The 15,537-nt window shown below is 36.3% G+C and overlaps 1 non-coding gene across 1 annotated transcript; it reads right to left on the minus strand.

Annotated features, from left to right (window-relative positions):
- Window positions 1-14,624: 14,624 nt before the first annotated feature.
- LOC117803231 lies at window positions 14,625-14,731 on the minus strand. The gene has a single exon (XR_004626920.1). It is a non-coding gene; the product is annotated as a U6 spliceosomal RNA (small nuclear RNA).
- Between the last annotated feature and the right edge of the window lie 806 nt (window positions 14,732-15,537).

Raw genomic sequence — 15,537 nt, forward strand, 5'->3', positions numbered from 1 at the left:
TAAATGAATCCATTACAATACATTATGTCACAATCCTATCTCTGCTACCATCATTTTAAAATAAAAATAACATTTAACAAGTTCTGTGCCCTGAAGTTGAAAATAGAATGTTATAGAGTTGTCATTATTCTTCTCTGGGAAGGATTGTGACTGATAAGATAACTATTGCCTAAACTATTTTCGTATGTGGAATTGGCACAGATAAATTCTCTGCTCTATGTACTAATTACAGTAATTTGATCATTATAATGATTATAATTTCATATTCACTTTATATGAGATAGTCTCTTAACACTGCCTGTCACATCTTAGTAAATTTGCTTGTAAGATTCTTTTGGGGAGAAACTATTATATCTTATCAACAATGTCTTTAGTGGCTTAATTATGATATGCCTTCAGGATTTTTATAACACCTCTTGTAAAGCCTGATTTCTGAATGAGAATGTTATATGTCTAAGAGCTGTGTCAAGATACTGTTTTAAATAGTCAGTTGCATTTCTAATATATTTATGAGAAAAATTATTGAAAACAACCTGAAATTCCAACAAGGAGGTACTTATTAAATTAATAATGGCATATCCCTGTAATAGACTGTCAGGTATTTACAAAACAAATGAGGAAATGCTATGTACTGATTCAGACAGATTACCAAGGTATACTCTGGAATCGAAAGAGCAAGGTACAAAATAGTGAATATAGAATATATTTTTATATAAAATTGGGAATATATATATAAAAGTCCATCTTTGTATTTTCCTGTATTTTCAATCAAGGAAGACTCAGGTAGGACACATAGGAAAGTAATACAAGTGGTTTCCTGAGGGGGAAGGGAGGGTGTGATAGCTAGATGAGTGGAAGATGGGGCTGAAGACATACTTTCACTGTATTCCTTCCCTTAGAATCTCTGTTGGTGGCTCCTGGGGCCATGAAAAGTTTTTTATATTCACTCATCCCTACATCAAACTTTCTGTCATTTCTTTTGGATTTGGGGTCATACCTATGAAAGCCTTTACCTGTTGTCATTTTATCACTTATACAACTTTTTGCAATTAAATACTTGATCCATTTGTAATTTACTATGGTTCATATTATGGGAAACTATAGTTATCACAGTTGTCTCAGCATTATTTACAAAGAGACTAACATTTCCCTATTGACAGGACGTGTTCCCTTGTTCACATGTAAAATTCCCTCAGTATTCTTGACCTTTCTATTCCATTACATTGGTTTGTCTATGTATATGCCCCCATGATTTAGTTACTTTGACTCTCTGCCTCAAAATTGATCGGTCTGGTTTCCCCTCATTGTTCTCTTTCAGGGGTTTTCTGGCTATTTTCAACATTTTTAAGGTAAATCTTTCATAAAATCAGATTGTCTAATTGAAAAATGTTGGTATTGTGCTAAATTTGTCCATTAACTTAAGGAGAATTGATAACCTTCTGATGTTGAATAGTTTTCCATTTGGTTCTCTTGAACTTTTCGAATGTATATTCATATTACTTGCAAATAGTGATAATTCTACCTTCTCCTTCCCATTTTTCTTCTCTCTAATTTCTTTTCCTCATCTAATTATAATGATTAGTTAAATACACTCCTAAAAACTCTGCAAAGACTCACCAAAGGAACAGCTATAGCAACACAATCTGGGTGAAATTCTTAACCCATTTATACAAGGCATTGTTTTGAATAACTGTTTTGGCTATATCAACATGACCTGTTAGTTAGAGATTTTTCTTGTTGTCTTATTTCTAAGAAATGATAAATGACTTCATTTGTTATTAAAACCATCTTCAATATATTAAACAGGAGCTTTCCCTGAGGGCTAGTTTACAAATAGTCATGATTCATCTGACATACTGTAAGGAAATATACATAGACAAAAGAGAGATTTTAGCAATTGACTGGTTAATCTATCTTTTCCCCCAAGCCAGGTATATTGGAAATGATTGAAGTAAAATGTGTGGTTCACATCCTACTCCCCAACCCCTGTATGTTTGAATTCAACTTTCATATTTGAACACAGTCATGTCGAGTTTAGGAATGATCTTCCTTAACTATGGTAGCAAGACTGATTGTCTGGTGTGTTGCATGATGATATGTATATTTTATATTTAAATCTAAAACTCCAGTAGTCCATTTAGGGCTGGATTTGGTCCCAGTATGAAGCAAAAGATACTTGACAACTAAATGGAAAAGATATCAACCAAACTAAAATTTGCTCAATTTGGAGATTTTTCATTCAAGAAGCGAAGCTTTAGTAAATACTTTTGAAAATCCAAGGGCTAGACTTGTCAGTCGCAAGACTGGATTTCCACAATCAAAATTTAGAAATTTCTTACTGACACAAACCTTTAGCATATTTGCTAAATGAAAGAGTTCATTATGAAAGGAAAGGAACATCCATGCAAAGTAAAGGGAATGACCTTAAAGACTACCAAAGTTAAACGGGACACTGTGTAGCATTGATACAAACAAATTAAACACACACACACACACACACACACACACACCTCAAGAGAACCTCCTTACAAATCAGCAGTTACTCGATTTACAAATCAAGTGTCCCTTCAGCTTCCAGGGGCCACAAAGGCCCATGCTCTGGTTTGAGGAACCCTTGGTTTCTAAAGGAATTGATCTGCTTTGTACCTCTTGAAGCTCCTTTCTGGGCCAAGTAAAGATCAGTAAACCTTCCAGAAAACAAGAAAGCAAGCTCAAGATAAGACTTCCCAGTTTTGTGTTCTAACACGCTAGTCCAATTCCCTGTCTAGTGTAGCTTGAGCAAAGAGAAGTGGCCATTTGGGAAGGCTCATGGAAGTTGACTCCTTATTCTAATTGCCACGTTTAGCTAAGCTAACACTAACTTACAGGTCTACAGGAAACAGGACGGAGCATCCATTCAATCATGGAAATCCACCAGCATATGTCACTACAGCTCACTAGGATGGGTGTCTCTTACTCCCTATGTCTACTGACTTGTAACACTTGAGCCCATCTCTCCATATCAGAGAGTTTACATTTTGACCTAGACTTCCAATGATGAATAGCGGGTGATTTCTACCAGGTGAAAATCTTATTTATCTATCCTAGGCCGAGGGTAAAAAATCCTGAACGAGAGCCAAAAGACACATGAACTAGATTATATGTACTCAGAAGAATTTGTAAATCAAGTGGCTGCTGATTTGCAAGGAGGTTCTGGATGTGTGTATGTGCGTGTTTTGTGTTTCACTTGTGTGTATCAATGCCGTACAGTGCCAGGTTTTGTAAATTACCAAATATATAGTCATAACCTATTGAAAAGACTAAATATTGGCTTGGAGGCATTGGCTGAACTTTACCATTTTTCTTTTTATAATTAGATTTTTTTAAACTTAGCCCCACATGCTGCTACTTTTAGCACGATGCAGCAGGGTCTAGTTAAGTTATGCTCTATGCTTTTCAATTAAACCATAACTTTCACATGTGCATTTTGTTGTGCTCACTCAACATTAAATAAATGGATAACACCTGAATAAATTCAGAGCCCCAGAGTATACCGATTCTTGGAACTAATTTACCAGTGAGAGGTTTCTCATTTTAGTTTAATCAAGAGTGTTACTGACTTGATGTAAAGCAGTGGTTACTTACGTACAATCTCTACAAACAGGTAATAGTAAAACACAGAACAGTATTTATGACTGGTTGACCCATTTCTCAACCCGTTTAAATCTGGAAAGATATGTAATAAATTTGAGTCCAGTGTATGTACTTGGACTATTCATATATACAGTAAAGCTCTTTCATAAAGCTTCTTATCAGGGGAAATGTCTTAGAAAGGAAATGGAAAATTATGGGCATGGAGATAGTACATAAGATTTTCAGCCTCCCATTTTACCATTATAACTCTTTATTTGTATTAAAAAACACAGCTACTGACAATGACACTGTACATGCATGTAAAGTGTCAAGGAGACATATATCCTCAGCAGTTCCTGGAACACTAAGAACTCCGTGACCTTTCCCTACTGTTGATGTCATTTTTCTTGTAGCTGTTTCTTGGTAAAGCTGAGTGGCAATGACAATAAATATGACATTCCCATTTTTGAAAGCTTTCACACTTGATTAGGTATCTAGTGTGGGGACTCGTGCACAGAAAGCATTGAATGAATATTGCTTAATGATGATCACTTCCTGCCAAATAGAATTAAACATTCTGCATGGTGAAGATGCTGATAAATTGATAAAGAGACTGTGTAATTCTGTGAAAGATCTAGATCTTCCAAATGCAGTCTTGTCTTGTAGGATTCTTGGTAAAAATGAAAATACCTAGCTCATACCTAAGACCCTGTGATTTAGAACCTCTGAGTATAGGAATTTTCATTTTTAACAGTTTTTCTGGTGATACTGCTGTACTACAAAGTTTGACAACCACTAACCATTAAATCTTGGATTCTTAAAAGAATATTTCTAATTACGTACATGTGCATTTTCGTCTAGACCAGTAGAAAGGAAATCTACAGAGAAGATGATTTTCAATATTAGATTCTGAATTCTTTATTTAAGTGGTCAAAATAATGCTGAGTACATAAAGTCTTAAGCTATGCCTGTAAAATTCTTAAAAACCCAGCAGAAAATTAAACTACTCTCAAAGCCAAATATCTGGCTTTTGAGGAGGATCTGGGGCTTTTTAACTATTCATTTTTTCATTGGTAAGTTTCATAGTAAGTGAACAAGGAAAAGTTTTTGAGTCAGTTCTCCACTGGAGAGGTCAGGGAGAAAAGACAACAGTATATAGAGCACAACTTTTTACTTCTTTACCATGAGCAGCAGGAGCGTGTGGAAGATGTATATATCTGCAAACATTTTAGAATTAAGTGTAACATGAAAAATCATAACATTACTTCTCAAATATAAAAAACAAAGGCAAAGCCCCAATAAGAAGGTGGGGGATGGAAGTGTTCCCAACATAGGAGGGGCGATTGGCCACACCTAGAATTCACTTCACACCAAGAAGGAATGAATATATTCCAATGCCTCCAAGAGAGAAAGCAGAGCTTATGTGAACAATTTTAAAATATGGATGCTTTGTCTGATAAGGATAAGCTTTGGTCCCAGTATAGGTGAGGGTTGAGGACACAGGCAGGGGGATGAAAATGGTAAAGTTAGATCCAAACTGGTAACTATGCTCAAATGCTTAAAGAGATAGCATAAGAAAAGGGATTAACCGTACACATGGTTTGAAAATAAAACCTGAAGACCAAAAGGTAAAATAGGAAAACTGAAATATGGACATATTTTCTTAAAAGAAAAAAAAATCAACAAAAGCCATTCTATGAAGAGGTAGGAATGACTGTGGTTTAGTGAGTTGTCATCTTGGAAGCAAGAGGCTATTTGAATAATCATCTAGGACGTTGTAAGACAGTGCTTCTCAAACTTCAATGGGCATATGTATCATGTGCGGATCTTGTTCAAATGCATATTCTGCCTCTGGATATGTAGTTGTGACTTGAGTTTCTACCATGTCTAGCAAAGCTCTCCCGTGAAGCCAATACTGCTGGCCCATTAGAACGCTTTGAGTCTCAAGATTCTAAGGTATTTTCCAAATCTCAGAATCCAGAATGGATTTATCTTGTGGCTCTGTCACTTTCTGTGTGATCATGGAACCAGTTCCTTATCTTTTCTTTGCCCCATATTTTCTCATTTGTAAATTGGAAATAGAGTTTTGCCTTGTCAGAATGTTTGGAGGATTCAGTGAATTAATGGACATAGAGCATGCAGGAGAGAGCCTGACACATAATAAATAGTCAATAAATGTCAGCTTTGATTATTGCTGTCGTTATTATAAAACTAAAAAGTTGTGAAATACAGAGTGCTTTGACTTTTTCAGATTTCTGTCTTCGCTGATGTAATCAGATTGTGTTTATCTGAAACCGAGCAAGGATGCCTTAGAGTTTCTCCTGCTCACTGCCAGATAGAACTCCAGTTGTGGCCTAAAGTCATTTTTAGGTTTTGCTAAATTCCAAAGGAAATGAAATCTGCAATGACTCCATTATGCAAATAATAGTAATGTTGAAGGAACAGGGGAATGGATTTCTGGAGACCTAGTTTTTAGTCCTGCCTCCAATTAGCCATGTAAGCTAATAGTATTCTCCCAAACCTGACAATCCCACAATGCAGGAGAACATGTGCTCCTTTTTACCGTTGACTCAAACCCCCAGGATATCTTTCATGGATTGGTGATTTAGCCATAGACTTCCAAGAAACAGAGATTGTCATCGTTCTTTGGGCCCCACATCTCTTATGGACTCTAAGTTATCCACTAGCTGTCCATTTCCTCTGACTCCTGGCTAATGTGATGAAGAACTCTTGGCACTAGAGCCAATATCGAAGTCAAGGGTGGGGAAACCTATCCAATGGCTGACTGTGGCTTAATGGAAATAATATGATTTTTAAAAAATTTTTGGTACAGGGGTGCCTGGGTGACGCAGCCGTTAAGCGTCTGCCTTCGGCCCAGGGCATGATCCCGGGGTTCTGGGATCGAGCCCCACATCAGGCTCCTCCGCTATGAGCCTGCTTCTTCCTCTCCCACTCCCCCTGCTTGTTCCCTCTCTCGCTGGCTGTCTCTATCTCTGTCAAATAAATAAATAAAATCTTTTAAAAAAAACTTTTTTTGGTACACCTTGCTCCCTAAATGTCTTAGCTAATTAAGAAGAAAATCTAAGTTTTTAAATGAACATTTACAGTTCACTTAGTATGTCACTTCCAAAGTGCAATTTTAATCCAAAAAATAGTTTTACGTGAAGGGTATCTAGAAAATAGAACAAGCATATGGTAAATCATCAAGTATTTATTGAATTCCTACTATAAGGTCAGCACTGTGATAATATGGACACTATAAGAAGTGTTAGCCATTGGAGTTTAACATATAGCTAAGAGGATACTACTTACATCTATGGAAAAATTAGAGTCAATTTAATATTGAGATGAACAGAACGAGCTCTGGCCACACAACCTGCCTAGCAAGCACCTCCCCCCCACGCTGTCCCTCCCCCTCAGAACTCCCATTCACCTTTCCCTACTCAGCTTTTTCTCCCCCCGCCCCGCCCCACCCTCCTCCATAACACTTCTAACATACTATAAAAATTGCCTACATATTGGGTTCATTGTCTCTTATTGTTTTCTCCTACAAGAACGCACACTCCACAAAGAGGGGGTTTTTGCCTCTTGGTTCTTCGTGGATCTTCTGTCTGTCAAAGAATGCTTAGAAGCACAGTAGTGTTCAAGAACTATGTCTTGAGTGAGGGAATGATTCATTAAAGAGACCAATACCAACTTTGAGCCTGCATTTCACAGCTCATAAACCTTGTGTGTTCCTAACACACAAAAGAGGCAAGCACAAAATATTTTATAACTGACTAGTTTGTACACACTATAATTGTTATCTCTGCTCGACAATACTCAGGATTTTGTCTTTTTTTCCTTTTGACATCTAAAAATTAGGCTGACCTAAAGACACAAAGTAATGAAATAAATTATAGATCATTACTGCACTGCCATTCCAAGGGGAAATGAAATCTGCAATGACTCCATTGCGCAGATAATAGTAACCGTGAAGGAACATGGGAATGGATTTTTTGAGATCCAGTTCTGTGTCCTGCTTCCAATTAACCATGTAAACTGATCGAATCTCTTGACCTCGGAGTTCCAATGTCTTCAGTTGAAATATGAAATTATTTCTAAATGAAAACCAATGATATTTAACTTCGACATCTAGCTTTTCTTGACACTAACTCCATGTTGCCCACCCCATCCCAGTAACCCCCATTCTATTAGTAGTTCAAGTTTAAGGAGTTAGGAAAGACCTAGAGATGAACAAAGGAGGAGGATAATGCCTGATGGGAAACACTGTTTTTATCATTAAGACCAAGATCATAAATATAAATTCAGGTAAGGAAGCAGACTTCTGATAGTTCTAACCCGGTTCTACTTTCCCCCTGCAAAAAACCCAGAAAAACAAAACACTTGAAAGTCAGATTAAAAGGCCCTTGCGTAGCAAAAATAATGCCATGCATTTATCCCCTAGGCCTATTTGGTAACTTTAGCCTCTCACTATATTTAGTGCACACATAATTCTTTGGGGCTGGAATCTTTTTTTTTTTTTCTCCCTCAACCCAAAGGAATTAGAAGCAACAAATTTTAAAATGTTACCAATGGGGCACATCTTGTCAGAATAAATAACTTAAAGCTGGTAAGAGTTAAAGACAATCTTTCATTCAGAGATATTATAAACATATTACATTAGCATCATTAGATTATAGTAAATTTCCTGACAATGATCTTGACTTCTCAAGAGTAGATTAAATTATATTGACCACCTTGTGTAAGAAGGCAAGACATAGTTCGGCTAGAAGGGTTTCCATTAACAATAGTTTATACGTGGCCACCTGGGTGGCTCATTCCCTTAAGTCTGTCTTAGGCTCAGGTCAGGATCCCGGGGTTCTGGAATGGAGCCCCTCCTCCTTCTCCCGGCTCAGTGGGGAGCCTGCTTTTCCCTCCCACCCCCACCCCCTGTTTGTGATCTCTCTCCCACTCTCAAATACTAAAATCTTAAAAACTAAACAACAACAACAAAAAAACCCACAGTACTTTATGTGTAAATACTTTCGTTTGAGGTATCTGAAAAGACCATTCATATCAAACTTTTAATCCCAGGTGATGTTAGATAATGAGATACATTGTATTATCTTTCCTTAAATTTCTCTGTTAATTATTAATAAAGATATTTTTGGCACTCCTCTTATATCAACATGTTTTCTCTTTATATTCAATACATGTTGGGCAGTGTGGGGGCCCGCGGTGTAGAAACATAGGTCCAGATATTGAGTAATTTAGGAACAGATGGACAAGTCAGATGAGGAAGAAATCGTTTCGAGCGTGGGTTCTGGAGACGGCTGGATCTGGATTATAAACCCATGCTTACCAGCCTGGTGACTGCACGCAAGTTACTTAATTATCTCTGCCACTCAGATTCCTCATCGTAAAATAGTGATCATAATACCTATTTCCAGAGATGTTATGAGGATTAAATAAAGTATATATGCCATCCACTTAAATTTAGAGCCTGGAGTATGGATAGAGATACCAGACAAATATTTGGCGGTGAATGAATAAGCTGGGTTATCTTGGGCAATTTATTTAGAAACTTGTGTTGCTTCATCTATAAAATGGGAAAAATAGTGCTGAACTTCATAGAGTTTTTAAAAATTAACCACAAAAAATTAATATGCTTATGTACATGGGACATAAGGTATCCCCAGTATACCGTAAAAACCTAATAAATTACATTCATTAGAAATACTATGTTTTAATAATGAGCAAACAAATGCCAAGGTACATGGTGCAATATGAGTTCAGAAAAAGGGCAGACCAGTGTGGGTGGGAGTCAAAAGGGAAGGCTTCATCTAGAAGGTGCAATTCTGAATTATTGTCATATAACTCTGGGGGAGTCTAATGGAATTCAGCCTCTCCATCTACTCTCATAGCCCCTTGTGACCAGCTGCCCTGTACCCACTGAGATGGAAGGTGTTAGGAATTAGTTCACTGAAAAATCTAAAAGGAGGCACGCATATTCAGGGCAGGACTGATGTGAACCCTACTGGTGGTCTCTGTGTTCCCTTGGCAAAGGGCAACAAAGCAAGAAGGATTGCTTTTGTGAATGTTACCTCTGCAAAGGCATTCCTTTGTTTCTTCAGTTTCATCTGCTTTAGTTATGTAGTTCACACTTGGTTCCTTGATTTTGTTTTTGTTTTTTTTTGTTTTTTTTTTCCCAACTAAATATATAAATAGATCTTCAATTAGGAGCCAGAGATCTTGGATTTATTTTTTTCTCCCAAACTAAAGTAGTTCTTTTTTTTTCCCCCCTGATGATATAAGTGGCACATGCTCATGGTAATTAAATCAGTCAACAGAGAACATCTGAGGAACATGTAAAAATCTTTGGAAATTTCCGCCATGAATCAAAATTAATTTCTTTCTTTCTTTCTTTCTTTCTTTCTTTCTTTCTTTCTTTCTTTCTTTCTTTCTTTTTCTTCTTCTTCTTCTTCTTCTTCTTCTTCTTCTTTTTCTTTCTTTCTTTCTTTCTTTCTTTCTTTCTTTCTTTCTTTCTTTCTTTCTTTTCTTTTCTTTTTTAGAGAGGGGAAGGGGCAGAGGGAGAGGTAGAGAGAGAATCTTAAGCAGGCTCTATACCCAGTGCAGAGCCTGATGCAGGGCTTGATCTCAAGACCCTGAGCTGAAATCAAGAGTCCATGCTTAACTGACTGAGCCACCCAGGTGCTCCCAAATCAGAATTTCCTAAAGGGAAGTAACAGAGGATGAGGCTTCACGCAAAAATCAATTATAATTTACTTCAATCACCTAGAGCAGCCAACATCATCCATCTAAAATACAAGTCGGGTCATGCCATTCTCCTGCGTAAACTCTCTCTCTATTGTATTCCATTGCTTTTGCAAAAGCATCTCTAACCTGAGCACAACATATGAGGCTCTTCATGATCTGAGTCTTGCCCAAATGGCTATTTCCCACCATTCTCCCTCCACTAAGAACTTTGTGTTCTGGCCACAGAGAAGTACTTCATATTCTCCAAATCTTAGCTTTAAAGCCCTTTTCACTTCTGGATTTTGCATAATGGAAAACTGAGCTCACAAGAGCCCCTTTCACTACAAACACATACAAATACTGGATAAAATATAACTAAAAGCATTTTTAATAAATGTTGGGCTTTAAAAAACCAAGACAAAATTTGCAGGTCCCAGAACCTAAGAAGAATTTGATGTCAGAATTGTTAACTTCCTGAAGCCTGGGATAGTGGACATGGATATGGGCCTAATAGTCAAGTAACACAAAGGAGCAGGAGATGCAGCAGAACAGAGGAGTAAAGATGGAAAATGGAGAAAATTTAAGGAAAAGATAATTAATCCAAAGAAATATAAAAAAGAAGATATAAAAAATAAATGCATAGACCAAAAGCAAAACGATGAACAAAAAGGTAAATTCAAACCAAACTAGATCACTAATTTCATTAAGTATAAAGGAGTTAAGTTAAAAGATAAAGATTGTAAGGGGCACCTGGATGGCTCAGTCAGTCAAGTGTCTGCCTTTGGCTCAGGTCATGATCTCAGGGTCCTGGGATTAAGCTCCACGTCAGGCTCCCAGTCTACTTGTCCCTCTGCCCCTCCCCCTGCTCATGTCCACATTCTCTCTCTCTCAAATAAAAATAAATAAAATCTTTAAAAAAAAGAGTGTAAGACTGTTTTAAATAGAAAAGTAATTATGTCCTATTTAATTTAATTTAAATTAAGTGCTCTTTGAAATTTAGGGTCACAGAAAGATGGACAGAAAAAGACATACCAGCACTAACCAAAATTAAGTTGGTGTGATTATATTAAAATCAGACGAAATAGGATACTTTTCTTTTTATTTTATTAAGCTATAAAACACATATATTAAAGTTCACTTTTTTTTTTTTACTGTACTAGTCTGTGGGTTTCGACAAATACATATAGTTTCTAATTACCACCATCATCAAGATAACAAACAGTTCCATCCCCACCTCCCTTCCTAAATACGCCACTGGCCTACGCCTTTACAATCATCTCTTTTCCAGTAGCTCATGGAAATCACTGATCTGTTTTATGACCATATAATTTTGCCTTTTCCATGATGTAATATAAATAGAACAATATAGGACATAAACTTTGAGAGTGACTTCTTTCACTTAACAGAAAGCATTTAAGATCTGTCCACACTGTTGTGTGTATTACTTGTTCATTTCTTTTTCTGGTAGTATTTTGTTATATAGCTGTACCAGAATTTGTTTAACCAGTCCCTAGTTCAAACATTTGGATGGTTTCCAGTTTTGTGCAATTACAAATAAAGTCACTATAAACATTCACATATAAGTTTTTGTGTGAACATAAGGTTTCAGTTCACTTGAGTAAATAGCTAGGAGTGGGATTGCAGGGTTGTATGATAAATGTATTTTTAACTTTATAAGAAACTGCCAAATTGTTTTCTAAAGTGTCTGGGCCATGTTGCTTTCCCACCAGCAATGTGTGAAAGTTCCAGTTTCCCTGCATCCATGTCAACAATTGTCAGGGTAAGTATTTTAAAACATTTTATCCATTCAAATAGGTGTGTAGTGGTATTTCACTGTGGCTCTAATTTTCATTTTCCTAATGACTAACTTCCCTAATCTTTTCATGTGCTTATTTTCCATTTTGGTCATATGTCTGTTCAAATGTTTTGCCTGTTGCTTAAGGTTTTTTTCCTTCTCGTTATTAAGTGTTGGGGTTCTTTCTGTACTCTAGATACAAATTCTTAATCAGATACGTGATTTATAATATTTCTTTCCAGGGTGAGGCTCAGATTTTTCCATCTCTTAAAGTATTAATCAAATGTATTCATTTTTTATAGACCATGCTTTTGTTGCTGTGTTTAAGAAATTGTTGTCAGCCCTAAATAGCAAAAATTATTTCCTTGTTTTTTCTAGACATTTTACAGCTTCAGATATCAGACAAAAACCTATCATTTATTTTCAGTTCATTTTTTTGCATAGATATGAGGTATGGACCAAGGTTTATATATATGTGTATATATTTTGCATCTGAGTATTCTAATGGTTTCAACACTTTTGTTTTTTTTTTTTTTTTTGCTTGTTTTGTTTTTAAGGCTTCACTTTCTCTATTGAATTACATTTGCCCATTTGGACAAAATCAGTTGTCCATAGCTAATTGTGGATTCTATCGATCTTTTTATCTACCTTTTTTCAATACAGCGCTGTATTTATTTCTGTAATTATATAATAAATCTTGAAATCCTGTAGAGTGACATTAAATATGATGTAAAATAGAGACCTATAACTGATTCATGAATTGAAAAAATTCATACTGCAAAGATTGTCATTTTTTTCCACATTAGTTTTATGGCTAGTAAAATGCCAATAACATTTGCCTTTTACTGATTTTTCATCTTTCGTTTTTGCTTTTTTAAAAAGATTTTATTTATTTATTTGAGAAAGAGAGAGATAGCGAGAGAGAGCACATGAATGGGGAGGAGAGGGAGAAGGAGGTTTCCCACAACAGGGAGCCCGACACGGGGCTTGATCCCAGAACCCTGTGATCATGACCTGAGCCAAAGGCAGATGCTTAACAGACTGAGCCACACAGGGGCCTCAAGATCTTTCATTTTTTGAAGTATGATAAATTGTTTCTAAAATTTTTATATGAAATTAAAAGGTCAAAAATAGTCAAGACAACTGAGGAAGAAGAAAATGTTAGGGACTTGCCCTCCATTTATCAAAATTATTATAAGGGTATGGCAATTAATAAGCTATATCACTCACACAGGGAGAAACAAATAGACTAATGAACAGAGTAGATAGAAATTCCCAGAAATAGACTCAAACATTAACAGTTAATATGACAGATGGCATTATAGATTATTGGGGAAAAGATGGACTTTTCATAAAAAAGTTAGGACAATTGGCTACTATACATAAAAATGAATTCAGACCCCTCTTCACACCAGATATAAAATTGGCTGCAGGTTGATTAAAGATTTTAAGCAAATGCAAAATATTAAACTGCTATTATGCAGAGTAACTTTACAACTTTGAGGCTGGGAAATTTTTCTTAAACATGTTGGAAAAAATGCATAAACCAAAGAAAACGATAGATAATTTTGATGACACCAAGATTAAGAACTGTTTGCCAAGTGAAAATATAAGGAGACTTAAAATACAAACACAAACTTGGATAAGATATTACAGCACATATAACTAACAAAATACTCATGTCCTGAACCCTTAAATAAATACCAACTCTCAGGAGAATAATGGGCAAACCACTTATACATGCATTTCACAGAAACTATGAATATCCAATAATCCTGGGAAAAGTTGCTCAACCTCAGGGAAGAGTAATTAAAACCACAATGTGTCATCCTTACATACCCACTAGTAGGGCAACACTTAGAAACGCTGGCGTGGCTAATCATTGGTGAAGATGTGGCTCAGTGTTGAGTTCTCATGCTTTACTGGTGAGCACTGGCACAGTCACTTTGGAAAATAGTGTGGCATTTTCTGGTAAAATTGAGATTGAGCATTCTAGTCCCACTCACATACCTTAAAGAATTCTTGTAAATGTGTGTCAGAATACATAATTTATAAAAGTATTATTTGTCTTTTTACTTTTATTTTTGTGTTATTTAAATTCAGTTAGCCAACATAGAGTACATATTTAGTTTCAGATATAGTGTTCAATAATTTATCAGTTGCGTTTAACACCCAGTACTCCTCACATCACGTGCCCTCCTTAATGCCCCATCACCCAGTTACCCCATTCCCCTCCCACCTCCCCTCCAGCAATCCTGATTGTTTCCTGTAATTAAGAATCTCTTATGGTTTGTCTCGCTCTCTGATGACTTCCCATTCAGTTTTCCCTCTATTCCCCTATGCTACTCTGCACTGTTTCTTATATTCCACATATGAGTGAAACCATATGATAACTTGTCTTTCTCTGATTGACTTATTTTGCTCAGCATAATACCCCCTGTTTTCATCCACGCTGATGTAAATGGTAAGTATCCATCCTAAAAATATGGAACGCTTCACGAATTTGCGTGTCATCCTTGAGCAGGGGCCATGCTAATCTTCTCTGTATTGTTCCAATTTTAGTATATGTGCTGCCTAAGCAAGCACATAAAAGTATTACTTGTAACAGCAGAAAATTAGGAACAACTTGAATGTCCATCAATAGTAGGTAAGCAAATATAAATGAATTATTGTACATACAAACAATAGAATATACAAAAGTGAAAGTGAATAACGATAGTCCTGCATAGCAACATGCTATGAATCTCAAAATCGTAATACTGAGAAAAAAAAAATTACCAAGAATACTGTTTGTGAGATTCCATTTGTATGAAGCTTTGCAATAAGCAGAACTAAACACTCTATTGTTTAGGATACATACATATGATACATACAAAAAGAAAATCAAGTCAGTAACTATCACAATGGTACATAGTGCTTATTTTTTGGACAGTGAAGAGAATGTGATTGTAGAAGAGGATTCAAGGTCTTTAAAAATACTGTCATGGTTCTAGTATCTAACCTGGGTAGTATTTACAAGGGTTTTTGTTCAATTATTCTTTTAAAAACTACATATTTGTGTACATCGGCATATTTTATAATAAAAAATTAGGAAGGAAAGAGTCTGGTCAAGCACTGACACCCATTCATGGTGTAGCAAAAATAAAATTACTTCAGATATCATACTTGAAAAAAAATTTGTGGCAGTGGGGGGGTGGGGAACCTGGGTGTCTCAGTCAGTTAAGCGTCTGCCTTTGGCTCAGGTCACGATCCCAGGGTCCTGAGGTTGAGCCCTGCAGCGGGCTCTCTGATCGGCGGGGAGTCTGCTTCTCCCTCTGCCCCTCCCCCTGCTCATGTTCTCTATCCCTCTCTCTCAAATAAATGAATAAATAAACCTTTAAAAACTTGTGGCA

This window comes from Ailuropoda melanoleuca, chromosome 7, assembly GCF_002007445.2.
Source record: "Ailuropoda melanoleuca isolate Jingjing chromosome 7, ASM200744v2, whole genome shotgun sequence".
Lineage (NCBI taxonomy): Eukaryota > Metazoa > Chordata > Mammalia > Carnivora > Ursidae > Ailuropoda > Ailuropoda melanoleuca.